General features: G+C 42.9%; 1 long non-coding RNA gene across 1 annotated transcript in view; it reads right to left on the bottom strand.

Moving 5' to 3' along the window:
• Window positions 1-1,732: 1,732 nt before the first annotated feature.
• The window catches only part of LOC120396415, a 37,465-nt gene continuing 19,352 nt past the window's right edge, over window positions 1,733-19,845 (bottom strand). The window contains exon 3 of the long non-coding RNA XR_005593123.1: window positions 1,733-1,834. This is a non-coding gene — a long non-coding RNA (uncharacterized LOC120396415). The remainder of the gene's footprint in view (window positions 1,835-19,845) is intronic.

Here is a 19,845-nt window from a genome sequence, read left to right as displayed (position 1 = left end):
GGAGGTTGTGAAGGCTAGGACTATAACAGCATTTAAAAGAGAACTGGATAAATTCATGGAGGTTAAGTCCATCAATGGCTATTAGCCAGGATGGGTAAGGAATGGTGTCCCTAGCCTCTGTTTGTCAGAGGGTGGAGATGGATGGCAGAAGAGAGATCACTTGATCATTACCTGTTAGGTTCACTCCCTCTGGGGCACCTGGCATTGGCCACTGTCAGAAGACAGGATACTGGTCTAGATGGACCATTGGTCTGACCCAGTATGGCCATTCTTATGTTCTTGTGGACTCAAAGTGCTGGGTGGGCTTGGACTCGAGCCTGAGCCACCACCAAGCAACAATGTCCACGTTGCTATTTTTAGCACACTTGCTCGTGTCTGTCTACTGACACTTGGAACCTGCCAGCTGCAGTGTAGATGTCCCTTCTGGGCTTCAGTTCCCAACCTGTAAAATGTGAATAGAAGTATTGCCCTGCCTTATAGTGAGGATAAATACATCAGAGATCGTGGTATCTCAGCAGTTCACAATAATGGAGGCCATGTAAATACCCTGGATAGAGGTAACATTGTAAAACATGCCTTTGCTGATAATCCTATACTGCACGTTTCAGCTGTTCCATCATCTCCTTGGCTTGGAAAAGTTTCAGTCTCCCAGAAGGCTGGAGTCATTTTCTTCATCTTTATAGTGAATGCGAGTTAGTACTTGTGAAAAGGTACAGGAGACACAGAACAGGCACAACTTGGGCTATGGCTGTATAATCTTCACCACACATCATCATCCACATGGCTTCATCTTGTTTTTGAGGCACCGCTTAGATGCTTCAGAGGGCAAGTCATCGCTCACTGAAGTGCTTGGCTTGGCAGCTGAGCAGGGGCGGCTCTAGGATTTCCACCGCCCCAAGCAGGGCGGCACGCCGTGGGGGGCGCTCTAGCGGTCGCCGGTCCCGTGGCTCCGGTGGACCTCCCGCAGACGTGCCTGTGGAGGGTCCGCTGGCCCCATGGCTCCGGTGAACCTCCCGCAGGCATGCCTGCGGATGCTCCACCGGAGCCGCGGGACCAACCGCCCCTCCGCAGGCACGTCTGCGGGAGGTCTACCGGAGCCGCGGTCCCAGCGGACCTTCCGCAGGCACATCTGCAGGAGGTCCGCCGGAGCCACCTGCCGCCCTCCCGCTGGGACACCGCTCCAAGCATGCACTTGGCGCACTGGGGTCTGGAGCCGGCCCTGCAGCTGTGACAGTAAGCAAGGAAGGGCTCCGGTTTGCGCCAGTCCCGATTTGTGGTTTGAAGTGACATGATTGTTAATATTTGTGTGTGTGTGTGTAGACTCATTCCCCATTCAGAGCCTAATGGGTGCATTAAAACTGTAGATGAAGAGTGAGCCTAACAATCTGAAAGCAGATAAGAAATCAGACTAAAACATGTAGAACTATGGATGTGAAACCTCAGTGCTTGGAAATTAAAATAAAGTTGTCTGCTTACTATAATCACAGAAATGTATAAAGACATGTTTTCATTAATTCTGAGCTGCCTGTTTTGATGGTGGCTTAGTTGTCTGATAATACAGTGAGACAAATTAAATACTGCTTTGGGGAGTACACAGATCACATTATTTAAAAAGAGAAATTAAAAAGCACTCAACATCTGTTATTACTGTGAAGTTAATCTGTAGATCAACTTCATTATTTTAGCTCATATTTTATTTCACTGTTGAAGAAAAGGAGAATATCTAGTGTTGGTTGGGAAACAAAAATTCCAGTTCTTACTTTGGTCTCTGCCACTGACATCCTGACTAACTTTAAACAAATGAATTAGTCTCTCTGTGCCTCAGCCTTCCCATCTGTAAAACAGGAACAACAACATTTACTCATCTCATGAGGTGTTGGGAGGATTAATGAATCCTTCATTTTCTTCATCTGGACATGATACTTACTTTTAAGCCCTAAGATTTATGGATGAAAAGTGCCATATACAAGATAGCTATAATTAATATTTCGACAGGACTTTGGGATCCTCAAATAAAAGCTGCTGTCTTTCAACACCTCTTCAAATTTGAAAATCAAACCACATATTTCAACCTAACAGATTGGGAGACCTGCTCAGAAATTCAATGCTTATTTCAAAAGATATGATTGCAATGCTATATTCTATTCGCAAACATACTTTACTTTTAATACTACATAATGAATAAAGTTGAACTTTTACCTAAACCCTAAACCTAAATTTAACAATTCAGCACTTCAAACTTCTTGCACACACAGCCCATTTACAAACAAAAAAGATGAGGTTTGCTAAGCCAGAGAGAGAACGAAATAGTACAAACAATAGCATAGCACATACAGCACAGAACATATAGGCCTGGTCTACACTACGCGTTTAAACCGGTTTTAGGAGCGTTAAACTGATTTAACGCCACACCCGTCCACACTAAGAGGCCCTTTATATTGATATAAAGGGCTCTTTAAAACGGTTTCTGTACTCCTCCCCAACGAGAGGAGTAGCGCTAATATCGGTATTAACATATCGGATTAGGGTTAGTGTGGCCGCAAATCGACAGTATTGGCCTCTGGTCAGTATCCCACAGTGCACCACTGACCGCTCTGGACAGGAATCTGAACTCGGATGCAGTGGCCAGGTAGACAGGAAAAGCCCTGCGAACTTTTGAATATCATTTCCTGTTTGCCCAGCGTGGAGCTCCGATCAGCACGGGTGGCGATGCAGTCCCAAATCAAAATCTGAAAAGAGCTCCAGCATGGACCGTACAGATGTGATCGCTGTATGGGCAGGCAAATCTGTTCTATCAGCTCCGTTACATAAGATGAAAGTCCAAAGCATTTTTTAAAAATCTCCAGACGGACGCCATAGCAGGGACTCAGCACGCTCTGCGTGACAAGCGTAACGGAAAGCCAAAGTATCAAATCGACGCTCATGGAGGGAGGGGGGACTGAGGACTCAAGCTATCCCACAGTTCCTGCAGTCTCCGAAAAGCATTTGTATTCTTGGCTGAGCTCCCAATGCCTGTACGGTCAAACACATTGTCCGCGGTGGTTCAGGGCATAGCTCGTCAATGTACTCCCACCCTCCACCCCCGGAAGGAAAAGGGAAAAAAATCATCTCTTGACTCTTTTAAATGTCACCCTATGTGTACTGAATGCTGCTGGTAGACGCGATGCTGCGGCACTGAACTGTAGCATCCTCGCCCCCCCCCCCTTGGTGGGTGATGGTGCAATATGGCAGATATCTGTCGTCATCACCAGCCTTGTGGCAGATGGTGTAGTGCAATACGACTGGTATCCATCCTCGTCATCATCCCATAAGTACTCCTGACTGGCCTCCCAGTCATTCCCAGTAGACGGTACAGAACAGCTGGTAACCGTCTTCATCATAGCAACAGGGGGCTGAGCTCTATCAGCCCCCGCCCTTCATGTTTAAGAAAAGATTCTGTACTGCCTGGACTATCATAGCAGCTGGAGGCTGCCTTCCCCTCATTTTATTTCACTAACAAGTCACTGTTTCTTATTCCTGCATTCTGTATTACTTCAGCACACAAACGGGGGGACACTGCAACGGTAGCCCAGGAAGGCTGTGGGAGGAGGGAAGCAACAGGTGGGGTTGTTGCAGGAGCACCCCCTGTGAATGGCATGCAGCTCATCATTCCTGCGGGATCTGACACAGAGCAGCTGTGCTCTCGGGTTCTCTGATACACTGGATCTCTAGTACACTTGCCCCATATTCTAGGCAGGACTGATTCTATTTTTAGATACCATAAAGGAGGGATTGACTCGGGGAGTCATTCCCATTTTTCTCTTTTGCACCCCCGGCTGATCTCAGCCAGGGGCATCTATGACAGCAGCAGAAGGTATAGTGCAATACGACTGGTAACCTTCATCTCATTGCCAATTTACAATTTACAATAGCATGGTAGACGGTACAGAACGGCTGCTAACCATCTCTGCTGTCATGCAAAAGCAAATGAATGCTTCTGTGTAGCGCTGCTGAATCGCCTCTGTCCGCAGAATCTAGTACACATACGGTGACAGTGACAAAAGGCAAAACAGGCTCCATGGTTGCCACGCTATGGCGTCTGCCAGGGAAATCTAGGGGAAAAGGGTGCGAAATGATTGTCTGCCATTGCTTTCCTGGAGGAAGGAATGACTGACGACATTTACCCAGAACCACCCGCGACAATGATTTTTGCCCCATCAGGCACTGGGATCTCAACCCAGAATTCCAAGGGGAGGGGGAGACTGCGGGAACTATGGGATAGCTACGGAATAGCTACCCACAGTGCAACGCTCCAGAAATCGACGCTAGCCTCGGACCGTGGACGCACACCACCGAATTAATGCGCTTAGTGTGGCCGCGTGCACTCGATTTTATACAATCTGTTTTACTAAACCGGTTTATGTAAATTCGGAATAATCCCGTAGTGTAGACGTACCCATAGACAAACATTTCCTCTCTAGATAAGAAGATGACTTAATTCTCATCATCCCAAAACACACATTGTGGCTGTGAAATGACTTTCTCCATGCAACTTTGTCATTCTTTGTTGGCTGCACTTATTTTGTCTTTCAGGTACACTTATGAATCTCCTAGGGTTTATTTGACAATTACTATGCCCGTCATATCACGTTTGTTAGTTGGATACATTTCGAGAGCAATTTTGAGCCATTTATAAAACTATTAGTTTGCCAGGAAAACCACCAAAGTAACTCAGCTGAAAAAGAAAATAAAATCAAATAGACATTAAGAGCAGAGATGCCTAACTGAATATCACTGATTACAGTATTGTCCTTTTGACAATAAACATAATAGTAAAGAAATTAACCAATAATGTGTTTGAAATAAAATAGCCAAAATGGGAAGAGCAGGAGCCAAAAGCTATTGCAGTTTCACCCATATTGCTTCATTGGCAACAAGTGATACAGCAAGAAGTTAAAATGGTAGGAAAGAGATCTTTAATAAATAGGCTAGTGTTACATGCTTAGGCTCTAGAAGTTGTCTGTAAGCAGCTTTTTTTTCCTGAGCACCTGTTGTGACAGAAAACTAGGTTCCTCCTGAAATCCTACTCCTCCAGTCCCACTCATCATATTTTACAAAAAACATTATCATCAGGTTTGTTTGAGGAGTAGCTGAAACTAATCTTGCTCCAGAGATTTATAATTGACCTATCAAAAATGGTGCCATACTAGCAATTGCCCCCGCCGCCCCGCCTCCACTGTCACAGATTCATTTTCCATATATAAAAAGCGAGAATGGATATAGAGAATTGTGTAGCCAGATACATCAACTTCAATGCTGAGTTAGCCTCAAGTAGCTTTCAGGCCATGTCAGTAGAGTGGTGACTTACTGACAGTGTTAATATTACAAGATCTTTTATGTGTTTGGAGACAAAGTTAAGAGTGACCAACACAATAATTTAGGGAACAGTGTGCTGGGTGAGACAGGAGGTGAGAGAAAGCTATTACTGGATTCTTTAATGTGTTCAAACACAGCTGTAGTTGGTGGCATACTGAATGAGGAGTTACTTTTGTAAGCTCTGTTTTTGCTATCAAGATCTTTCTCCAAGCGTTTAATTATCTGTGATTAAACTAGACTAGCAACCGTTCACTTATTTCTCTCCAGACAAAGGAATAACCCAACAGGTACAGACCATTTTTTCAGGACCAACCCAAAACCATCTGTGAGGACCAGACCATTGCTCCCACAGTTAGCAGGATGAAGAGCTTTTAAGAAAGGCTTTGCTTGTGTAAGCAGGGGAATGGTCCCGCTATTGTGGGGAACTTTCCTGGCTTCTGTGTACCCCGGTGAAGTGGGCTAGCGAAAGGATCTGAGTCCTCGCTCCCACTTCCTTTACCCAGAGGCCTCCCTGCCCTTGAGGACTCTCCTGTTTGGCAGAGTTCTCGTAGCCCCAACAAGACTGGGCCCAGGATTCCTGGGGGGCTCAACCCCCAACCCTGCTGTGGCCACCTAGGACAGGGGCTAAGGTGTCCCCACTCCGGGGTACCCTCTCTGCACTGGGCACCTCCCTGACCCATTGATTATTAATAATTGATTATTCCATACAATTTAAAGCAAATACAAGTTGTTTACTTAACAATCAATTTAAAGAAAATAATAAGAATAAATGGGAACGGTTACAGGGAAACACATCACCCTGCTCTGTGGCAGGGAACATTACAAACAATGTCTCTGGACATCAAAGCACTTTGCAGTCTGTTCCTTGTAGGCCCCAGGCCTCCTTCTCAGGCCCTGGCTGTGCTGCAGGGATGCTGTGGGTGGGACACTTGAAATGGTGGCGACCACACACCTCCGGGCTTTGGGTGGTGGGATCCTTCTTCCCAGTGCCAGCCCCCCGGCAGGTTAAGGTCCCCCTCCCAGCCTGGCCTGCATGGACCCTTGGCTGGAGTGTCTTTCTGCGCTGGGCCCTTTTACCAAGGTTCCCCCCCTTGGCTGGCCCCAGTTGCTCACCACACTCTGGCTCTCTGGCTGCAGCTCTGCTCCCAGCACAGGATCTGCTCTCCCTGGGATGTGCCTCTGGCTCTCTGGCTGCAGCTCTGCTCCCAGCACAGGATCTGCTCTCTCTGCGCTGTGCCTCTGGCTCTCTGGCTGCAGCTCTGCTCCCAGCACAGGATCTGCTCTCTCTGGGCTGTGCCTCTGGCTCTCTGGCTGCAGCTCTGGCCCCTCTGGATCTGGCCTGGCTCTGTTCTCCAGCTCAGCTTGGGCCCCTGCTTCCTCCTTAGCTCGGCCCCACTCTGTCTGACTCCGGCACATTCCTGCTCACACACGGAGGACGGGACCCACACTGGCCTTCTGTCTCCCTGATTAGCCGGCCTGCCCTGTCAATCAGGCTGACCTGGAGCATTGGCCTCTTGCCATTGTTCCTGGGGACTGTCAGTCTCAGGGTCCAGATTTGCCATCAATCCCTCCCCTTTTAGTGCTGGGAGCTAGCAGCCAAAACACCCCCACTGAATGTTAGTAAGGGGGCAACAGTCCCCTTACACTTGCTTCCCCACTCCTTTCCTTTCACTGCCAGCATGTCTTTGGTGGCAGTGAAACCACTCATGAAAAGCTAGTGAAAAGGGCAAGTGCCTGTCATTTGATTCAGGGAAATGGACTAGTGCCCAGTTTTGCTGTCACTAATCTTCATGAGAAGGACAAAGGGAAGGAAGAATGACCTATTGCCCTCAGCAAGAAGGAGGAAGAGATCAGTTCCCTATGACTGTGATCAATCCTATCTGGAGCAAGTCAGTAGCAATGGTAGTTGTAGGAAGAAAGGCAGAGAGGGCATTCATAAAGATGTGTCCCTAATCTACTGAAGCCACGAGTAGTTTCATGACAGCAGCAGAGCCTGTGATGTTGCAGTCTATATGGTTTTATAAAAATATGTTAATGAGTGAATATAATGTAACTGGAATATGATTCATGCAAAAGGTCTCTTGTAAGGTATCATTATGAAGTTTATAATCTACTGAGTGTGATCATCCTATTTGTATAAATGTACCACTCTTGTATCTGAAACTAGAAATATGAAATATAACTCTGAGGGCCTATTGTAATTATGCAAAGTGTGGACCATTAATGGTGGTTTGGAATCTTGATGACTCCCATTAACCAGGACAATTGTCTGCAGATGGGTGTGTTTTACCTGTAAGTCTTCCTGTATACCTGTGTGCTGGCAAGTGGGCAATGAAGTTTTGTAGTGACATGTGATTATGTCACCTGAACTGGAATCCATCTTTAACCCGGTGTCTTTCCATTGAGAAGGAGGCAGGTGGGAACCCAGAAAGGGACAAAGGATTCCCGCCTTATGCAAAAGATATATAAAGGGGTGAAACAGAACAAAGAGAGGAGAGGAGCCATCATGAGGAATCCCCCAGCTACCACCTGAGCTGGAACAAGACCTGTACCAGGGGAAAAAATTGTGCCCAGGCCTGGAAGGTCTGAGGAAAAAACTTACTGAAGCTTCTCTGAGGGTGAGATTATCTGTATTCAGTTTGATTAGACATAGATTTGCACGTTTTATTTTATTTTGCTTGGTGACTTACTTTGTTCTGTTTGTTACTACTTGGAACCACTTAAATCCTACTTTCTGTATTTAATAAAATCACATTTTACTTATTAATTAACTCAGAGTATGTATTATTACCTGGGGGAGCAAACAACTGTGCATATCTCTCTATCAGTGTTATAGAGGGCGAACAATTTATGAGTTTACCCTGCATAAGCTTGATACAGGGTAAAACGGATTGATTTGGGTTTAGACCCCATTGGGAGCTGGGCATCTGAGTGTTAAAGACAGGAACACTTCTGTTAGCTGCTTTCAGGTAAACCTGCAGCTTTGGGGCAAGTAATTCAGACCCTGGGTCTGTGTTGGAGCAGACGGGTGTGTCTGGCTCAGCAAGACAGGGTGCTGGAGTCCCGAGATGGCAGGGAAAGCAGGGGTAGAAGTAGTCTTGGCACATCGGGTGGCAGCTCCCCAGGGGGTTTCTATGATGTCACCCATCACAGAGCCCTGCAAGAGCAGTAAACCTGCCCCAGTAGAATGTAGGAGCCACTTGAGAAGATGAAGAGACAAGAGCCCATTAAATCCAGAGCTCTAGTTTAGGACTACAATTTTGATGAGAACAAGACAAAGAATGGATGCTAGCTAAATAGATTATATGGTGATATAGTGCATCCCTCCATTGCCCCAGGAGAGTATGCCATCACCCATACTGTTGTGCTTGAAATGAAAGAAAAGTCAACGGCACTATATATTTCCCCTCACAAACATACACTTTTCTGAATGGCAGCAGGGAGGAATATGAGTGTGACTGACCTGCCTATAGCTGACCAATTCAAGCATTTCTTCAATGAGTCCACCCACGGAACAGTTGCTTATTCCCACGGTTCCACCAAACGGCAAAAGGAAACCCTGCTTTCATCGGAGATATGCAAGTGCGCTCTTTCCCCAAGCATGAATTAGCAGGGATCTGCCATATCACCTTGTAATGTGATTTTATATGGTCAATTATTGCATTAAAAAGAAAAGCAAAAATATTTGCATAAAAGCATTTAGACAACTGTAAGATTCTGGGGAAAAAATACACACTGGGCAATTTAAAAGGAATATAAAATGCACAGACCACCAGTGACTAGATACCAAGAATCTGAATTTCAGCTGCTGGAAAAGTGTCACTGATTTTCCCTTTACAGGAAAATATGACTACAACCCTTAGAAAAGTGATGCTTATGCAGTTAAATAAACTCTTTTTGAACCAAAAATATTTGTTTTCCTAAGCATGGCTCTGTAGAACTGATAAAATAATAATCTGTAGTGATTTGCTTCTGCCCTCAATCAAGCTGCTTGTTTGTGTTTCTATGTGTATGTGTGTGAAAGAGATTGTGAAATTGAAACTTCTGAGGTTTCACTGGTATCCTCTAAATCCAAGAATGCTGTGGGCTGACCTACAGTTATGACTGGTCCAATAGAAATATTGCATTCTTCAGCATTTGCCTCAGCTGTGTTAGTAAAACACAATCAGATTCTTGACAGACAATATTATTGGAACCTGAGTAGACCAGATCGCCATTGTTAGAGCACATAAAATAGAAACTCTGATGGTTATAATCCCATCTCTCCAGTCCTGTCACAGGATGAAGACAGGAAGAGAAATATCAGCTAATTAATATTGTGGGTTGCTCTTTGGTTATCAGAGTAAAATGCTGTTGTTTGCTTCCAGAGAATCTTAAAGTGCAAACCTATACCAGGAAATCAAAGCAACTGCCAGCAACAACAAATTTCAGCAAGTGGAAAAGAGGCTATATACACAAAAAATATAAATCTGCAACATGAAAACTTTCTGATGTAGGTTTCAGGAAAATATTAGAATTCTGTGGTTACTAATTTGGAAGCCATAGAGCCAGCTTTGGCTCCGTGAAAAATTCCTGTGGATCTATGAAGTCACTGATTTAATTTTGTAAAAATGGTACCAGATTTTCTAAAATATTTTACTACAAACTTCTAGTTCTACAAGACACTGCACACAATAGCTCCTTTGGAGTAGAGATCTAAATTTGCATATGCAAATCCTAGCTTGCTGTTTACATTTTTGAAAGTTCCTGCAGGCCTGATAAATTCAATTGGGCCCTCATCCATCCTCCATGGGCGCAGCTGTAAAAGCTCTAATGTCTGTATGTGCAAGGTAAATTGTCCGCTACCTGTGGATTAACAAATGTTAACATTTGTATACTCACCCCCCACCCCCGCATTGCCTTAGTAGGTTATGTAGATGCAAATTCTAACACTAATATATGCACAGGACTCAGCACAGTTACTGTAGGGTTGCCAGGTGTCCGGTTTTCAACCAGAACGCCCAGTTGAAAAGGGACCCTGGCTGCTTCGGTCAACACTGCTGTTAAAAAGTCTGGTCCCTTGCCCTAATCCCCTCCCACCCTCCGAACCTCTCAGTCCCAGCCTGGAGCACCCTCCTTTACCCCAAACCTCTCATTCTCAGCCCCATCCCAGAACCCGCACCCCTAACTGGAGCCCTCACCCCCCCTGTACCCCAACCCTCTGCCCCACTCTGATCCCCCTCCCACCCTCCAAACCGCTCGATCCCAGCCCAGAGCCCCCTCCTGCATCCCAAATCCCTCGTCCTCAGCCCGCACCCCCAGCTGGAGCCCTCACCCGCTCCCGCACCCAACCCCCCTGAGCCAGCCTGGTGAAAATGAGCGAGTGAGGGTGGGGAGAACAAGTGACAGAGGGAGGGGGAGGTGGAGTGAACAGAGGCGGGACCTCAGAGAAGGGGCAGGGCAAGGGTGTTCAGTTTGTGTGAGTAGAAAATTGGCAACCCTAATTTACACGGCATGCACAGGTCTTGGCAAACGTGTATACATTTGCACAGCAAGGTCCACGCACAGCACCTGTTCAATTTTGCATGTGCAAAAATGAGGTTGACCTTTGAAAATTTAAGCTTAAGAGACCTGAATAAAGAACAATGTCACCAAATTCAGACTCGTGTTTCACAGATACTTTATGGAAGGAAATGGGTATAGGAAACCTCAACTCTCCCAGAGCATACATAGGAAAAAAGGACTGGAAATCCCTTTGGGAACGAGGAGGTCCTTAGAGATGTGTCTAGCAGGGGGCTGGTACTACAGGGGACAAGGCCTGGACTTCTTTCCTTTAGGACAAATACTGATATCAGTACCATGTTTTACAAGGGTGCACATGCTGAACCTTATTATAAAAGTAGGTGCACTTTACAATAAGGATCAGTTCAGAGCAGCTTGCAGAATCAGAGCCTCAACTGCAAATCCCTCAGGAAAGAGACTCAGTCTCTCTATGTGTTTATACAGCAACAAGTTAAACCTGGCTGAGAATTGTCAATCAGAATGATTTTCTGATAAAAATGCAGTTTCCACACAATCAAAATGTTTTCTAATTTTATTAATTTTCTCTAGGAAACCCAAAGCAAAATTGGTCAGTCAGATATTTCAGTTTGTTGAACTGATCTGAAATGTTTTGTTTTGACTCAGTTCAGTGTTAAACTTTATTTCCTTATGGCCGTCCACTGAATTATGGGAATTGTAGTTCAGAAGCCTAATGCCTCCATTGTCTTTTATGGGCCATGTTCCCTGGCTGGTCTAGAACTTCTATGATGCCCTTGCAACCATGTGACTCCCATGGTGCACCATACCATTTGGGTCCTAGGAGAGATTGCATTTCATTATGGAAGATGTAACTTAGTCAAGGAGCCCAGCCTATAGCAGAGAATGGGGGAATCAGGCTTCTGAACGACAACCCTCATAAGGCGATGCACCACTATAGGGAAATGTAGTAAAATGTTGCACTGACTCTAAGTGAAACATTTCAGGTCAGTTCAACAAACCAAAATGAAATATTTTGATGCAGGAATATCTAAATGTTTTTCTTTTGATTGAAAATGCCATTTTGTTGCCCAGTCACCCAGTTTTGAGAGATCCTTTTGTAGCTCTTTGCAGTCTGCCTGGGACTTAACTATCTTAAGTCATTTTGTATCATCTGCAAATTTTTCTGCCTCACTGCTTACCCCTTTTTCCATTAATAGATTTTTTTCTCATTCTACCTTATATTTACAGGGGCTAAATTTATCCTTAGTTACTCTATGGACCTGATTTACATCTATTAATACACCAGAAAACCCTTTTTGGTTAAACAGCTAAAGCTTTCGTACATATAACATAACAAAAACAACAACAACAAAAAAACCCATAACATAAAAGGAAGTAACTGAAAAGTTAAGATATCTAACAATACATACTCTCTAGTCTTTTGCCAAAAACACATACCTTAGCACTACCACACCTACTGTGTATCATAGACCATGCACTACAACCGTAACTCTGTAGGAGGAAGCTTTGGGTGAGGCACTTACACTTTTCCCAAACTATCCTCTCAATAGTATTAGCTGAGGATTTTTGGGGTAACAGTTTGATGTGTGTGTAGTGGGGTGGAGGCTTGGTAACGGGCTAATGCAAAGTTGGCATATGCAACTTCACTTCTCTGGCAGATAAAACCTTTGCCATCAGCAACCTTTCATGTTGTATACATCAGCTATCCATTGCACAAGAACTTTTAAAAATGACCCTAAATCCCATTTTCCAACTGCCTGTTGCCCCAGATCTAGTCAAGATTAATCTCTCCACTAATTTGTATAGATAGACAATTTTTTTTTACAAAAATGTGAGTTGACGAATAAAAGAAAGACTGTCACAAACAAATTTCAGTCAGTGCCAAATTTCAAACACTTCCAATTTCAAAAACATGAACAGAAACTAAAGAAAAACTACATAGAAAATTCAAAGGGAATGAAAACTAATCCTGAGTAAAATTTCACAAAGAATGGCCCCCATGCATATACATAAAAAAAGAAATCAATGCCTCATTTCAAGCCTGTTTCAGAATACAACCTTAACTATAAAGTCACGACCAAGCAGCTCCATAATAAATTCATGTGTAAAATCTGACAATGCTCCAACTTCCCCCAAAGATTCTCTGACTTGTACCTAGTTAATTTTCCATCAGGGGAGGGGCAAGAGTTATTATTCCATTTCATAATGGCATTGCCATGAATCATAAGGGGATAATCCCAACAGGTTTTATTTTTAAATTGAAAAAAGGCTTGCTATCAAACTTTATGGAAGCATTTCAAGTAGTTTCTAATGAGAGCTACCTTCAGGTAAATTTACTACCAATGGCCAGAACACCTAGGTTACCATGATTTAGCAGCTGTATGAAACATCCCATTCTTCAAGACTGGCCGAAAACTGGCAGCAGTACTGAATTGATATTTTCCCTCTTTCCCTTCTTGTTTGTGTTGGAGACACTAGTTTACGCTCATTAAAAAACGTTAACATTGTGACTCTGAGTGCCAGCTGGCAGAGGGCACACCATACAGTAACTCAGATCAGGCCTGGCATACTCATTGCCCCTCCACACTGGTGTCATAAGCTATATGCGACAGGTGTCATGTCAGGTGTTGTGTGCAAACTGTGAAAATGCTGGTCCTTAATACTATTGCATGAGGTATGTACAGGTAGTACATAAAAAGTTCTAGTTGTGTGCTGGAAATAAGTTCTTACAATGTGTTTGGCAAGGAGTGCATACACCCAGTCTGTCCTAGACAAAGGAACATTGTGTTGCCTGCTTCACTGTCTCTCCAATATGAACCAAGGAAGGCGGGGCCAGAAATAGTGACTTGGGCCGCTATGTGACTTAGGTGTATTGTAAAATATTACCCTATATAAATATGGATACAACATCAAAGGAGAAAGGAAAATGAAGTTTCTCTTATATTTCAGAGAACAGTCCAATTGAAATCACAAAATTTCCAAATTCATTTAAACAACAAAGTATATTTCTTTCTACACATCACCATAAATAAAGTCAGCTGGTCTGGTAAAGTTTGTGTACAAATAAAGTTGAAAGAGAGGCCTTTGGGAAGTTCAGGTGTATTGGCAGTCAAGGGCTATATAAGTAGGGCCCTGTTTCCCACCACACTCCTAACAAGCTCTATCTCCTTCAAGTCTTAAACGAATTCACACATGTACCCAGGGGCGCTGGAACAATTTGTATAGTGGGGGTGCTGAGAGCCATTGAACCAAACTGTAAACCCTGTACGTAATGGAAACCACTTCAAGCCAGCACCTCTAGTCCCAGCACTTATGCATGTACCCACCCTCCCCTCCCTGGGGTCCACTTTAGTCGCACAGAACATCACAGTCTCTGACAAATCCCTTCTCATGGTTTCTAGTATGTTTACCCACATTACTTCCCACAAAGTCGTTCTTCCTTGGGTTTCTTGTCTCTCCGTGTTCTCAACTCTAGCATACTTAAGTGTTTTTCTCACAACCCTAGCTGTTGGATCAGGTTGTGTATTACTCAAGAATCTCAGCTTTCATTAAAAAAAAAAAAAAGCAGGTAAGTTTCCACTCCTCATGTTTGTGGAAAAACCCTAAAAATGTGAACCCTAAATACGCTAACACCAGGAGGCAAATAAAAAAAATGAGATACTGGGAGAAATCTTAAGCCACCCATGATTTTGGAGCCCTGACTTGGTGTTTGAATGCTTGGGGTCTGGTTTCCAGTTGTTGTTCACATGTTCTCTATGATTTTCCCTTTTGTTCACAATCTTGATACAGTAAAGTTGCAGCCAAGATCTGTAGGCTACATCTACAGTTGGAGCTAGGGATGTGATTTGCAGCTTGAGTGCACATACTTGCACTAGCTCTCACTGAGCTAGCCTGGTAAAAAGAGCTGCATTGCTGGGGAAGCCTGGGCAGGGGCAACTGGCTGTGCGGGCTACCTGACCCGAGTATGTGTCTTTAGGTTTCAGGTGGGTTTTATTCAGGGTAGCTAGTGTGTGCTACAGGAGCCCATGCTACCCCAGATACACTATTAATTAGTTTTTTAACTTGGGAATTCAATGCAAGCTAGAATAAGTATGTCTACATGAGCTGGGAATCACATCCTCAGTTCCAAATATAGACATATTCTTAGTCAGATGTATTCTAGATGTTGAGCAGTGCATAACAGCTTTCAGACACATACACACTATATAACTACAGATGGAAAATGTACTGGTGATCAGATTTTAGTGTTTGCAGGTCAGTTCATCACGTTCCTGGATTTTCTCGTGCTTTATAGTCTATTTATGCAGAGTTCAAGCTTGTGACAGAAGCATTTAATAACTTACATCTGTCTGCTTTAGCTAATCTTCTAATAAATTATTATTCCACTTCATTTTATTCTCTTGGCTAAAGTAACTGCTGATGGAGTGTACCACCCAAAACATATTTTTAGGATTCTGTTTATCCTGAAAAGAGATATGATGCAACATTAAGTAATGTGCACAGTATGGTATGTACTTTCAGTTGCTACTCGGTACATTGCTCTCTTGATACACATAGCAGCTGAGAACATCTGAAAAATGGGTAGATAAAGCTGCAAGTCTCACAATGGAGTCCTGCCAAATTAACTTTCTTGGTTGATCTATCAGGGCTGCTTTATCTATCTGCTTGATAAACAGATCCTGTCCTTAACACGAGAAACATAATGGTCAGAAAGGCCTCAATCTGAAGAAGAGTTTCAGAGACTTTGAAGAAGAAATGTACAAACTGAAAACAACAGGTATGAACTCAGGGATAAAGTGAGGGGCTGGAACTAGGTGAGAGGCCAGGAGACTTCAATAGCTAGGTAAGATTGCCAGGAAGTGCTTTGAGAGATGCCAGGAAGTGCTTAGAGAGATGGACAAGCATATGAAAAATGCATATTCAGAACAACAAAACATTTCGTGAATTCATGTTGGTTTCACTAAATTGTTTAATTCAAAAATAGCTAAAAAACTCTTTAACCCCCCCCCCCCAATGCTTCATTTTAACATTTCTTAAATGAAACATCTTTACTTTTTTCAGAGTAGCAGCCTGTTAGTCTGTATCTGGAAAAAGAACAGGAGTACGTGTGGCACCTTAGAGACTAACAAATTTATTTGAGCATCAGGAAAAAAAAAAAACTTTTGTAGTGATAATCAAGATGGCCCATTTCAGACAATTGACAAAAAGGTGTGAGCATACTTAACATGGGGAAATAGATTCAATTTGTGTAATGACCCAGCCACTCCCAATCTATGTTCAAGCCAAAGTTAATGGTATCTAGTTTGCATATTAATTCAAATTCAGCAGTTTCTCGCTGGATCTGTTTTTGAAGCTTTTCTGTTGCAAAATTGCCACCTTTAAGTCTGTTACTGAGTGGCTGAAGTGTTCTCCTACTGGTTTTTTAATGTTATGGTTCCTGATATCAGATTTGTGTCCATTTATTCTTTTGTGTAGAGACTGTCCGGTTTGGCCAATGTACATGGCAGAGGGTCATTGCCGGCACACGATGGCATATATCACATTGCTAGATGTTCAGGTGAATGAGCCCCTGATAGCCTGGCTGATGTGATTAGGTCTATCATAGGTCCATCATAGGAGAACACTTCAACCTCTCTGGTCACTCAGTAACAGACTTAAAGGTGGCAATTTTGCAACAGAAAAGCTTCAAAAACAGACTCCAATGAGAGTTGGTAGGGCTACTTCCACCTTTTCATGTTCTCTGTATGTATATATATCTTCTTACTATATGTTCCATTTTATGCATCCGATGAAGTGGGCTGTAGCCCATGAAAGCTTATGCTCAAATAAATGTGTTAGTCTCCAAGGTGCCAAAAGTATTCCTGTTCATCTTGATATTTTTCATTCAAAACAACTTTTCATTTCAAAATTCCCTTTAACTTTATTTAAAAAAATTAAAGACATTTTAAAAATAGTTGAAATTGAAACAAAACATTTGCCATTATGTCGAAACAAACACTTCATTTGAGCCCAAATGTTTTTTTACTTTTAAATTTGCCTAAAAATTTTGAAAAAAATCATTTTTAATTTGACCCAAAGATCCCCCTGCCCTGATTTTTTGGGATTGCACAGGAACTGAAAAACCCATTATTTGCACAGCTCTGCTTACCGCATGCTTAGTTTACACACTATGACTTTCCATTCACACTGGTCAAACTACTCAGAGTGTCTAAAGGAAATCGAATGCTTAAATCTTTCCAGGATAGGGGTGCCTCACTGGTGATCCAAGACGCACAAGTAACATGAAAAACAGATCAAGATTCATCACAACTTTTAACTCAATAACCAACTTATAAGTAGGGCAAACACATTTCCCCAATGGTAGGCATGTTATTTATTTAAGATGTACTCCTAGTTTGAAAAATCCCCAGTTTTCATAATTTTAGCAGCTGCCTCTTATTTTGAAGGTGGGGGGGGGGGGTTAGAGAAATATTTAACTGACTGGGAAACCTGTACGATTAGCTTATGTTTAACTTGGCCACCTGAGTGTTCACTCATGGGCATTCAAGTCATGCTCTGGCTAAAGACTGAAATATGTAGATCTGACTAAAAATAAGACTGAAAATGAGCCTGGTAGCCTTGGCTTCCTCGTACATGAAATTCCTTCATACAACTTCATTTGGCAGAGCTGGAAATTGTTAGCAACTGCAATTGACACCTTTCTCCAGTTTAGAAGGGAATCTATTGTCTGAATATTAACTGGAGCCATTCCCTCCACTGGGAGTAGTAGAACTGACTGAGCAGTACAGGAAACTAACTTTTCAGAAATGAGGCTTTCCCGGAGGCCCAGTTAATTCTGAAGAAGCAAGTGCTGTGTCTCTTTCAATTAAATTTAGTTGTTATTAACTATTATATTATGGTGTCCCAATTCAGGGACACTGTGTATTAAAAAATGAGCACTGTCATATTTACACTAAATTTGTTCTTTGGTTTATCTGGATAGTTAATGGCAAAGTAAAACACAGTAAGTTCACTTTATAAGGTAGAATTGATTGTCACAGTAACAGGTATTAAAAAAGTGGAGATTTACAGTTAACTTGATTTCTCTCTTATTTTTCTGAGCCAACTAAAAACTTCCAGCCTTAATTCCCTTGCCACAGGGAACACAGATTATCAGTGAACATTAGGGAAAACTGTGATTAAAACAGGAACCAAAATTGCCTCTAAAAAAGAGAGAACTCTGAAGATGGAATCTGGACAGTGCATTTTTGACAGCTTGGAAAAAATCCATCTTTTCTTCCCATAAAAAGCAGGTTTTGACAGAGTGAGAGGCTAAAACTGAGGGGCATGTCTGATCACAAATGTGTTAGGATGGGAAGCAACTGTGGGAGCTTTCAGCCCCATTCCAGGCCAAATAGATATCAAGACAAAGCAATCAGAAATCTGTTAGATCTGAAGAATGATAAACCTACAACACACCTTTTCAATGTGTTTTGTGTTAGGTAAGGGTAGGAAACCTTGAGAGCTATTCAGATTAAGCTACTATACACTTGTGTTTATACTGAATTTAAACTAAAGTGGCCAAATTGAAACAGAAATGAAACCTGCTTAACTTGATATTGCATTGGGCGGGGGGCAGGATTGTCCTTTGGGTGACATTCTTGATTTCACCTCAAATGCCATTCTCTCCTTCCAGTTCCCTCTAGATTCCATCACCACAGCTCTGGCTCAGCTAAAAGGGGTCACTGTAGACTGTGAAGAGATATTCTTCTCCACTGGCGCTAAGCACACTTCCTTCACTGCGTTCCCAGCTACCACCAGCTGGGACCAAGTTCAACCCCAGACAAGTACCAAGCTGCCCTAGTTTATTTTAACACTTATTTAGAGATCTGAATCTGGGAATAGCTTAATCTGGGATGGGAAATCAGAGTTCAACATTAGGCAAGGAAACAGGGCAAGAACTGCTTAGGTTAGCTCACTCTTATTTATTATAGATACTTGAACTTGGTCTGGAGAGAGGAGGCATTCAGTTGCTTTTAACCTTGATTAAAAACTTAAAAGGTTTTTAATGCTCCAGATTCCTTTTCTTAATGGCATCCACAGACTGGCTACTATACTTAAATAAAAAATAAGTTGCTTTTAAAGCAAAACTTCTTCCTAGCTGTGGATTTCCAAAACATTTTTATGTCTGATTTTAAGGTTTTATTTTGGTAATTGTATATAATAAACCATTTCAGTTATGCTTTCCTGGGTCACAATGTACCATAATCAGACCACTTCTGTGAATTTATATTTTTGCAATTCAGTTGAATGTCACTTATAGTCTCTCTGTATATATACACCTCTACCCCGATATAACACGACCCGATATAACATGAATTTGGATATAACATGGTAAAGCAGCACTCTGGGGAAGAGGGAGGGAGGCTGCGCACTCCAGCAGATCAAATCAAGTTCGATATAATGCAGTTTCACCTATAATGCAGTAAGATTTTTTGGCTCCCGAGGACAGCGTTATATCGAGGTAGAGGTGTAATACTGTATCTAAGTCCTCATTTGCCTCTTGTCACCTAAGTGTCAGAGAGCCTTTTGTTTATACCAGTCTCGACAGCTAGTTGAATGACCTGTTGCAATTCTTTTGGTATCTATTTCCTTGCAGAACAGGAGCCCTGGAGAGAGTGGGATACGCACTGCTGATCTTCTCTATTTCCCTCTCTCCTCCAAGATTGTGGGAGATGGGAGTTCAAAAAAGGAAGGAGCCATAAATGAGTGCTGCACTGTCAGTCATAGATAAGAAAGGAAGCAGAGCTTCAAGGTCTGAGTTTCCGTTACACTGGGGCCCTCATCCACCTATGAGGCAGCAGGGTTTCCCCACCGGCTGTAATCTTATATATGGCTCTGCCATTTGAAAGTATCCTCTTTCCTTCAGCTCTGAAGAGACTGCCTCAATGCTTGATTCAATGGAGGGCTGTTGGTTACAGTCAGTATGTA

This window comes from Mauremys reevesii, linkage group 1 (assembly GCF_016161935.1).
Source record: "Mauremys reevesii isolate NIE-2019 linkage group 1, ASM1616193v1, whole genome shotgun sequence".
NCBI classification, from domain to species: domain Eukaryota; kingdom Metazoa; phylum Chordata; order Testudines; family Geoemydidae; genus Mauremys; species Mauremys reevesii.
Note: the sequence above shows the minus strand (reverse complement) of the source record. Positions and strands in the feature narration are given on the sequence as shown.